This window comes from Enhydra lutris, unplaced genomic scaffold (assembly GCF_002288905.1).
Source record: "Enhydra lutris kenyoni isolate GAN:26980312 unplaced genomic scaffold, ASM228890v2 scaffoldscaffold26, whole genome shotgun sequence".
NCBI lineage: Eukaryota > Metazoa > Chordata > Mammalia > Carnivora > Mustelidae > Enhydra > Enhydra lutris.
The window spans coordinates 21,038,540-21,048,747 of record NW_019154110.1 but is presented as its reverse complement, the minus strand read 5'-3'; positions in this window follow the sequence as shown (position 1 = coordinate 21,048,747).

Genomic DNA, 10,208 nt, shown 5'->3' with positions numbered 1-10,208 from the left:
GCATAGTGACAGCATTTTCTGATCGATTGGCTGCTGGGTGAGAGCTGGTAGGGCTGAGGTTTGCCCAATTCTGGAAGGAGGTAGTTGCGGGGCAGACTGGAGGAGGGGCAGGTTTGGAGGGGTTCCAGGAGCTCACATATTGGACACATTAGTTGAAACTCCCTTCCTTCACGCAGTCTGGAATTTAGGGCAGAGTGGGTGGGAAATAAGGAATGAGACCAAGGCCCAGGCGAAAAAGCAGGTCCCCAGCCTCCCAGTCCTCTTCCCCAGCCATAGGTGGCCTCAAGACAACAGGTTTAGGCCCGTGTGGTCCACACCGGCTGATGGCCTCAGGTGGAGCCGAACATAGGCCCAACAAGTCAGCCCTCCACCATGAGCAGACAGGAGGCATTGAGAAACCTGACCCCAGATCCCAGGGAGTGCTGGCTCAGCCCCCAAAGAACCCTTGGCTTTGCTTAGACCAGGATTCACCGTGCACATCTGGGGCTCAGGTCATGGAAACGCCCTGAAGTGGAGAATAGGCTTTCTCTCCAGCAGGGTGTCCTGCCCACGCCAGGGTGGAGCTTGGGGGCCAAGTCTACTTTTTCCACAGCTCCCAGCCTCTGGGCCCCTGGCCACAGTCATCAGCACTGCGGAGTGAATGAAGGCCATATTCTTTTTTTTTTTTTTTTTAAAGATTTTATTTATTTATTTGTCAGAGAGAGAGAGGGAGAGAGAGCAAGCACAGGCAGACAGAATGGCAGACAGAGGCAGAGGGAGAAGCAGGCTCCCCGATGAGCAAGGAGCCCGATGTGGGACTCGATCCCAGGACGCCGGGATCATGACCTGAGCCGAAGGCAGCTGCTTAACCAACTGAGCCACCCAGGGCGTCCCATGAAGGCCATATTCTTGAGGGCAGGCTGTCTGGCCTGAGGGAGGTGACAGCATGAGGCCACGAGACAACCAGAAACAGAAGATGGAGATGGGTGGGGGGAGAAGGGCAGAAGAGAGGTGAGGTGAGGAGATAAGGGGAGAGGAAGGTTTGGGAGGAGACTCAGGGCAGAGGGGAGATGGTGGAGGCTGGCAGCCCTGGGCCCATCTCAGGCTTCTCAGGCTGAGGAATGGGAACCATCAGCCAGCCTCTGGGCCTCCTCCCTTTTCCTCACATCCACATGGGCCCATCAGCAAACACTATGGGCCCCACCCTCATGATGCACACACAGTCAGACCACCTCCTGCCATCTTGACTGCCTCCGCCCTAGTCAGGTCACCATGTTCTCTGACTTGAACCTCTACATGTGCCTCCCCCATGTCCTATGGTCCGTTCTTAGAGCAGCCAAAGTGATCCTTTTGAAACAACACAAGATCAGGCCATCCCACCACAAACCCTCACAGGCTCTCCCCTCAACCGCAGAGTAGAAAGGCCTCGCCTTGGCCCTGCTCAGCCTTCCCTCCAACTTCCTGTCCTAACTCCAGTCCACACTGGCCTCCTCATTGTTCCTCTGAGCCACTAAGCATTGCTGCCTCAGGGCCTTTGAACTTGCTGTGCCCTCTACCTGGACCACTTCCCCCAACTACCCAAGTGCCTTATTCCTTCACTTTCTTCAGGTGTCAACTCAGACACCTCCTCAGAGGCCTTCCCTTATCACCCTAACTGAAATAGATTCCCTTCCACCATTGTCGCTCCCTATCCCCTACACCAGCTTAGTTTTTCTCAAGACTTATCACCACCTTATCTATATGTTTATTGAAGTCTTTCCCACTACAATTGTTGTGCCCAGCGATGTATCCCCAGCACCTGGAACAACCCCCACACAAATAAATATTTTGTTGAATAAATGAATAACCCTTTCTCCCCTTCTAGAGATGGCTCAGGCCTGCCTGCCTCTTCAGGGATAACCAACCTAGCTCTCAGAAGTTCTAAGAGCTCTGTGGAAACTGCTAAACATGGAGAAACTCACCAAAACCTCCCCAGAGCCAATTCCACCACCTGAGAGCTGCGATGCCACCGTGCCTTCCCCGTGCCCTCCTGTAGGGCTGAACCTCACCCCTTCCTCATGCCTGCTCCTCGGCCCCGTGCTCCAGAGCCTCCCAGGCCCCAGATCCTTCTGGGACAGCCCCAAAACATTTCCTTATCCTCCTCATCTCCCATCCCACTCTCCCCTTGCTCATCAGCTCAGGGCCTCAGCAGGTCCCCGGCCCTCTCTCTTGTGTCACCACAAGCCAGTTTCCATAAGGTTCCAGAGCAGTGTTGCTAATGAGTACACTCTCCCTGCTTAAATCCCTCCTCTGGTCCTCAGGATAAAGACCAAGGACCAGCTGTCTGCCTCTGGCCCCTTCGCCTCTCCTGCCTCCTTCCCCTCTTTTCTTTTCCTCAGCCCCAGCACCTGCCACCCTCCTGTCATCAAACGCCACGCAAGTCCTCTGCTCTCGTGTGATCACAACTAACTGTGTTATGTTCACTCGCTTCCCATGTTGGGGTCCTGGGGGTGCAGCCTGGCCATGGGGCTGGAGGTTTCTCAGGAAACTTGTGGGTGGGATGCGGCCAGCGGAAGCCGAGGAGGGGCTGATGTCCCCTGGTCTGTCCCTTGGCTCCACTGCTGACCGGACCCCCCGCCGTATGCTCCATGAAGGAGGACCTGGGTCGCTCTCCTCCAGGGTCTGACACAGGAGAGGCTCTTAGGAAAATCTCCGTTGATTGGTTGAATGTTCCACTCTACAGAGTAGTTCTGAGTGATTTGTTTTGTTTTGTTTTCTACATGTCGGTATTTTCCTATTAAAAATCGCGGGCGCCTGGGTAGCTCAGTGGGCTAAGCCTCTGCCTTTGGCTCAGGTCACGATCTCAGGGTCCTGGGATTGAACACTGCATCGGGATCTCTGCCCAGCAAGGAGCCTGCTTCCCCTTCTCTCTCTGCCTGCCTCTCTGCCTGCTTGTGATCTCTCTCTCTGTGTGTCAAATAAATAAATAAAAAATCTTAAATAAATAAAATAAAAAATCATGTACTTTCCTCATTTTTTGTTTTATTTTATTTTTATTTTTTTTTAAGATTTTATTTATTTATTTGTCAGAGAGATAGAGTACCAGCAGGCAGAGTGGCAGGCAGAGGCAGAGGGAGACGCAGGCTCCCTGCGGAGCAAGGAGCCTGCTGTGGGACTCGATCCCAGGACGCTGGGATCATGACCTGAGCCGAAGGCAGACACTTAACCGACTGAGCCACCCAGGCATCCCTCCTTCCTCAGTTTTTAAAGTGAAAAACAAAAACAAAAACAAAAACAAAAAACCCTTTCCTTGCAAAATCATTCTTTTATTAAAACACTGGTTAAAAAGTAACTCTTCCTGTATCTTCCGAAGCTGAACAGATAGAGGCAGGTCCTGGGCCTCTCCTGTGTATAGGCCCAACAGAGATGAGCCTGGAGACGCCCAGAAGACAGGAATGCAAATATTCAGTGACGTTATTCATGACAGCCAGGAACTGGAATGTACCCAGATGTCCATCACCAGTAGCACAGGGTGAAAATGTTATGATAAGTCACACGGTGGCCGGCTACCGGTGAGGAGAACGAATGCCCTAGATACGGGCAAACCTCACCAACCTGGTATCGAGCAGAAGCAGGCAGACACAGAAGACCACACAGTGTGTGGCTCTAGCCAAGGTCAGCTTAGAAGCAGGCCGAGGTCGCCCAGGGGGTTGGGGGTCCGGAGAGAGGTCTCTCTGAGGGTAGTGAGGGAGTCCCAAGGGGGCTTCTAGGCGCTGGGGTCCATGGGTATGTTCAGCTTCTACAAATTCATCCAGCTGTACACTTACGAGCTCTCTCTCAAATTAATAATTAAATCTTTAAAAAAGAAAAAAGTTAAAGGAAAAAAAAAAAAGACATGAGTCCTGGGGCAGGTAAAGCCCATCTCTTTTTTCTGTCCAGAGAGAGGTGGGGGCAGGTGCCCACAGTCCCTGTGGCATCCTTGTTGCTCATCTCTGCCACCAGAGTTTGTCCCCAGTTTCTGAGAGTCCGAAAGCCCCAGGCTGGGGATTCTGGTTCCACAGAGCCTCAGGAATGCCAGGAGCGGGCGCCCCGGTGGGTCATTCGTTAAGTGTCCGCCTTCGGCTCAGGTCATGATCCCAGGGTCCTGGGATCGAGCCCCGCGTCAGTCTCTCTTCTCAGCGGGAAGCCTGCTTCTCCCTCTCCCACTCCCTCTGCTTATGTTCCCTCTTGCACTGTCTCTGTCAAATAAATAAATAAAATCTTAAAAAAAAAAAAAAAGAATGCTAGGAGCTCTCAGGTCCATTCCTAAGGCAAATCCTGCCATTATACTTGAGGCTCTAGAAACAGGGCTGGGAATTCGGACCCTGCCGTCTCTCCCTTCTGGACCCCCAGCCCCCAGCCCCCAGCAGCCACAGACCACAAGCTGGGAGGCAGGGCTGTGGGCCGTGGGCACTCTCAGTGTGGGAGGTCAGAGCCCAGGGCTAAGGGCTGCCTAGGTTATATCTGGGTTATATCCACAAGCTGTCTGCACCCTCGGGTCCCTGGGGTGGGGCTGTCTCCGCTTCAGTGGCTCCCACCCCACCCCCAGCAGAGACCCAGCGAGCAGGGCCACCCTCCTCCTCTCATGGGCAAGGGAAGCCCAGGGTGTCCCCCATCTGACCTTGCACCTCACCATCAAAGTTCATACTGCAGGCTGGACCTTTTGGGGGTTCTAGATGTCGCAGTTGGGGGCAGGGGCAAAGGTCCAGCGCTGCCCTCTGGGTCCGGGCCAGGCTTGGTTATTTATAACCACGGGTTGCCTTACCTCCTGACCTTCAGCTGGGGCTAGCAATCCGCAGCGATTAGCGTCTCCTGCCGCCCACTGGGACCCAACACCCCCGTGCGCCCTCCCAAGGCCTGGCCTCCCCGAAGGGCCCTGCAGGAAGCAGAATGGGGACCACAGTCCGTGCCCTGCGGCTCCCTCAGGCGGACCTGCCATGTGTGAGTCAGGACAGGTGGGTGCTTCTCTAGGAAAAGCCACCAAGAAAGACTCAGAGCTACTTGGGTCCCATGGCTTCCGAGGCTGAAGACGCTGGTGGTCTGTTCCGGGTGGCTCCCCGGCCTGGGTCTGCTCAAAAGGCTGCTCTCTTCAAAGCCAGGGCCGAGGAGGCGGCCCTGGAGACTGGCCCCCTCCCCCAGCGTGGTGCCTGGGATCACAGCAGACGAAATACATCCCTCCCCCCTCAGCAGCGGCCCCTCATTCCCACGTGACAGCTGAAGCTCAGGGAGCAGGTGACCGACCGGTCCCAGCTGACATGGCCACCCATGGCCGATGCCCAGCTCCCGGCTGATGGGAAGCCACCGGATGGCAGGCCCCCTGAGGGTGACAAGGAGGAGCCATTGTAGAAGGTTGGCAGCGGGGAGGGAGGGAAAGAAGGAGGGGCCCATTCGTTCGTTCAACACATTTTTGTTGAGCACCTACTAGGTGCCAGACCCGATTTCAGGCAGAAATCCTTACCCTTGTGGAGCTGATGGTCTAGGGCACAGAGGCAGGCCCCAGAGACACAGGTCACGCCATGGCTGAGGGGCTTGAGCCCTGAGGAGGGAGACTGAGGCAGGAAGCAAGAAGTTCAGGCTGAGGGTGCGTGTGTACTGTAGCCCAGAGCTGAATGTTTCCTGCAGGCGACAGAGCCCACCCAGGGGCTAACACAGCAAGCCCAGGCCGGTTTTGCCTCAACAGTGGGTGCCCTCCCCTGAGCAGCTTCCGGTGACCTTCACCCCGGGGACGGAGGACGAGAGTCTCACACAGCGCCCAGTCTTGGCGGCCATCCTGGAGGAAGCCATTTGGCTGCTTCTGCCCAGCACAGGGAGGAACTGAGTCAGGGGGCTTGAGGCGGGTGGCAGTCAGGGAGGGAGGAGTCTGGACGCTTCCCTTTTCTGCCAGGCTCTCAGATACTTGGAAACACCTGGAACTTTGGCTGTGTGGCTTGACCATCCCCTTGCCCTCTCTGGGCCACAGTTTCCACAACTCAGCTGGGATGAGCCATCTGGGCTCCAGCTGCCTGGGGTCCAGCTCACCAAGTGTGGCTCCATCTGTGAGTGTCCCCCTTGGCGCAGTGGAGCCCAAGGGCACAGGCCTGTGGCAGACGGCGGGGGAGTGAAGTCAGGAGAGCCCGAGGCTGGGTAGGAAGTGCCCGTGTGAGGTGCCCGCGTGTGTGGCCGTGCATTGAGCAGGACCCGCGTGCCGCCACGTGTGGCTGGACCACAGACACAGGTGGCGCTGTGTAGTTTGGTGTGTGTGGGGGGGACAGTTTATGTGGGACCGGAAAGGGGATAGTGTGTGTGCAAGTGAGGAGTGTGTGTGTTGCGCGGGCGTGAATCACACAGGTCTAGGTCCAGGTATGTATAAGGAGAGTGTGTGTGCGCGTGTATATATGTGCACACGTGCGTGTGTTGTAGGCGTGTCTTAGGGGCTGGGGTTGGCTCGGGGTGGGGGCTGTGAACCCCCTCGGCCCACATGGTCAGCCTGTGGCCGACAGGCCCTGACCAGTCCGTGAACTCAGGGACTGGAAGTGTCAGCGGCTTTTCCAGCCTTTTTGCCAAACGGATGTCAGCACGGGGGCGGAGGTGGGGGGGTTGCAGGCTGGGGAAGGTGGCAATGACTTCATGACCACTGGCTGCTGAGCAGCTGGGGGAAGGGGGTGGAGAGCTGGGGCCTGGCCTCCCGAGGAAACCTGTTGCCCCCCCCCCCCCGTTTGAGGCGGGGCCTGGGGACCCACATGGGGTGGAGGCGGCAGCCCAGCCACAGGGCTTGTGAGTCCTGGGGACTCTTTGGCTCTCTCTGTGGGGGCTGTGGCTCTGCCCGGGGCCTCAGGGGAAGGCGGGCAGGGGCCCCCTGAGGAGTGAGGGCCCTTCACACGGTCCCATATAAACCTACAACAACCCCGTGAGTTAGGGACTTACTATTTTGCAAATGAAGGCACAGGCTCCCAGAGGCAAAGGGCCATGTCTGAAGCCGCCCAGCAGAGGGAAGAGGTCGTGCTGGCCTGGGACATGGTTGGTTTGTTTCCTGCTCCATCTCCCAGAAACGGGCCGGGGGCCAGGGGGCATCCACTAGATCTGCACTCGGATGCCTTGAAGCTTAGGTGTTGGGCTTTTTCCAAGTCCTCAGCCCCAATGCTCCTTAGCCCTCCCCAAAGGGCCTCCTTCCTGGGGAGGCCCTCCACGCACTTCTCTCCAATTTAGGGGGTGACGGACATCCGTAACCATGTGGGGGCCACCACAAGTAAACAGAAGCCTTTGCAAATGGCAGACCATTTGAGCACAGGCCATAGGCCGGGCCCTACGTCAGGCAGGCCAGGCTGCCTTGACTCACAGGGATCAGGCTTGCTTGGCTCCTTTGTGGGGCTGGAGGGGCCCCAAGATCACAGACCCGGGGGTGGATGCGAGCACTGTCTTTGCACCCAGAAGCTGAGATCAGCTCTCGGGGTGCTCTTTCTTCAGCCATTTACTAGTTTCTCATATAATAATAACCGCCCCTGCCCAAGCTTTATAGGCCACAAAATACTTTCACACTCTCTCACTTCATCCCACCGGCCTTGTGATGAGGAGCCAATATACCCATTTTACAGAGCAAGAAATGGAAGCTCGGGGGGCAGCTTCAGCGACTAGTCTCAGATCACAGGCCAGGACGTGGGCTCTGAGCCCCTGTCCAGGTCCGGTTCAAAGCAGCGCGGCGACAGTGGGCTGACGTCTCCAGGGCCCGGCTGCTCCAGAAACCAGCACAGTGACCACACCACTCCCCAGCCTCCCCTCCTGCAAATACTGGGGCTGGGGGTTGCTGCTCCATGAGAGAGTGGGAGAGGGTATAGGGGGGTCCTCTGCTGCCCCAGGCCTTGGGCCCAGGCAGGGACTGCAAGGGACCCGTCGTTCTTGGAATATGAGCCCATCGACAGGGTTGTCATGTTCTCATCTGCCCGTGGCAAAGTGAAAAAGACACAGACAATACAGTGAGGTTTTCATAGAGGGAGACCCACAATGTGAAATGCGGCCCTTTCACTTGTACTGTGTTCAGTGGTGTGTGTGAGCACACACGCGTGTGTGTTCAAAAAGACCTTTCCTCTGACATTTCCTTTTACTGTCCTTAACTCAGCAACATATGGACCTGGTGACCATGTCTGGTCCTAAGTTTTTTTCTGGAAATGTTGGTGCCCTGAGAAACAGGACAGATGGGAGCCACCGACCTAGCTCTGGTCCTAGGTGAGACCTGGCGTGGAGGAAGTTGTTTCTTAATTGAGGGATGATGTCTGAACGGCTGGAAAAAGCCACGGGAAGAAGAGGCTGGGGTTCCTGCCCAGACAGCCCTCGCGAGGCCCCAGAGCCCAGGCATCCCCAGGAAGCTAAGCCCATCTCCTTAGCTGCACGGGGAATTCTGAGAAAGGTCTCAGGGCCGGTTCTCCATGCCACACACCCTCCGCCTCTTCTCTGACCTGGAGCCAGGAGGAAATGTTCCCTTAAACCCACCCCACCCTCCTCCCCATCCCCCCAAGGCTGACTCCAAAATAGCCCAGGCCCCAGGAGAAGACGTCATGGGTCCGGCTGGCCGCCTGCCCCTCCAAGAGGACAAATATAGAGGGATACTGGACACCGACAGGAGCCCCGGAACCTGGGGAGCCCCGCTCCCTTCCCTTCCTAGCCCTGCACCCACTAACAGGACAGCTGCGAGGCCAGCGCCTCCTGGCCTGGCCAACCCACCCTGGGACATGTCCCAGCAAGCCCGGACCGGAGCTGGAGGCTGGCCCAAGGGGACACCTAGCCGAGCTGGCTGTGCGCATGGGACACCTCCTCTATCGTGGCGGGGGGGGGGGGGGTCCTCAAAGCACTTTTATAAGCGTCAGTGCCCACAGGCTGCTCCCAGGAGGGGGAGAGCAGAAGAACCCCAGGTGGCTCCCAGGTGGACCGGCTCGGCCTTCCGTTCTTCCCAGCTTCCCAAGGAGGCCAAGGCCGTAAACCTGGGGGTGTGGGAGGCAGTCTGGAGGGTAGGCAGCCAGGCCAAACCCCAATAAACTGCTGGTTGAATCGAATTGCAAATAATTAGTCCTGATCACCAAAGCTGCCTCCACCCTCCACTCCCGGGAATTAAAGGTCAAGGGGCAGAGCTGCTGACGCAAATGTCAGGGGAGCCATGCGATTGGGAACAGCTGGCCTCCTGCTCCTGATGGGCTCCGCTGCCTGAGGTCGCTGGCCCCCAGCGCCCTGGACAAGGTGTCCCTTGGGGCTGGACCCTGAGAGCTGGCACTCGCGGCTTGCTCAGGGAAGGGGGCTCCGTTGCCTCCCCTCCTCTGGTTCTAAGGTCTTCGGAACTTGCTGAGGGTGGGGGCGGGGCGGGCACGGGGTGGGGGTAGGGGGGCTGTTAACAGAAATTCCGGTGAAATGGTGTTACCACATGTGTGGGAGCCTGGGGAGGAGGAGTAGCTTAGTGTCTTGTGAGCCACCCCCTCACCCCTAAAACAAGAAGAAACCTCTGCCTTCCTGGCCAGGGGCAGCCTGTGATGTTCCCCTAGGTGGACCCTAATACAGGCCCGCCCCAGCAGCACTGTGCTCTGTGCGCCAGGGGTGACCCCCAGCGGTCAGTGTGGGACTTGAACTTGGGCCTCGGGCAAGGCTACCGTAGACCGAGGCTCGGCAGCCTCAGCACAGGGCTGGGGACTCTGGTGGTTCAGTTTTGGTAAGGGGGTTGCTGGCGTTTGGCGGTATTTTTGTATGCGCTGAATTTTCCTCATTGTACTGGATCTCGACCTAAATGTCCCACTGTTAGCAAATCAGCTTCTAAGAATGCACTATCATCTAGCCCTAAACCGGCCCCTCCTCCTGACTTCTCTGTGTCTATTAATAGCACCGCCACCCTCCCAGTCCCTGGGGCTCCAAACTCATCTTCCACTCCTGCCCACACTGGGCTGGGCGCCTGGTCCCGCCCCTCCTCACTCTGCCATCACTCTTCCCATCCTTGATACTCACTGCCACTACCCAGTCAGCAGGGCTCTCACCTATGCAACTGCTGCCCTCAACCATGCCACTGGGTCGGACCTGGGTATGAGCCCAGCCCCCTCTGCTTACTCGCTGTGTGACCTTGCGCAAGTTACTCAACTTCTCTGAGCTCAGCTTCCTCAGCTGTAAAACAAGGATAGTAATCACAGCGCCTACCTCATGGAGCATTGCATGAATTCTGTGACAGGAGGGACACAAAGACCCTGTCATATAGGACATGCTCA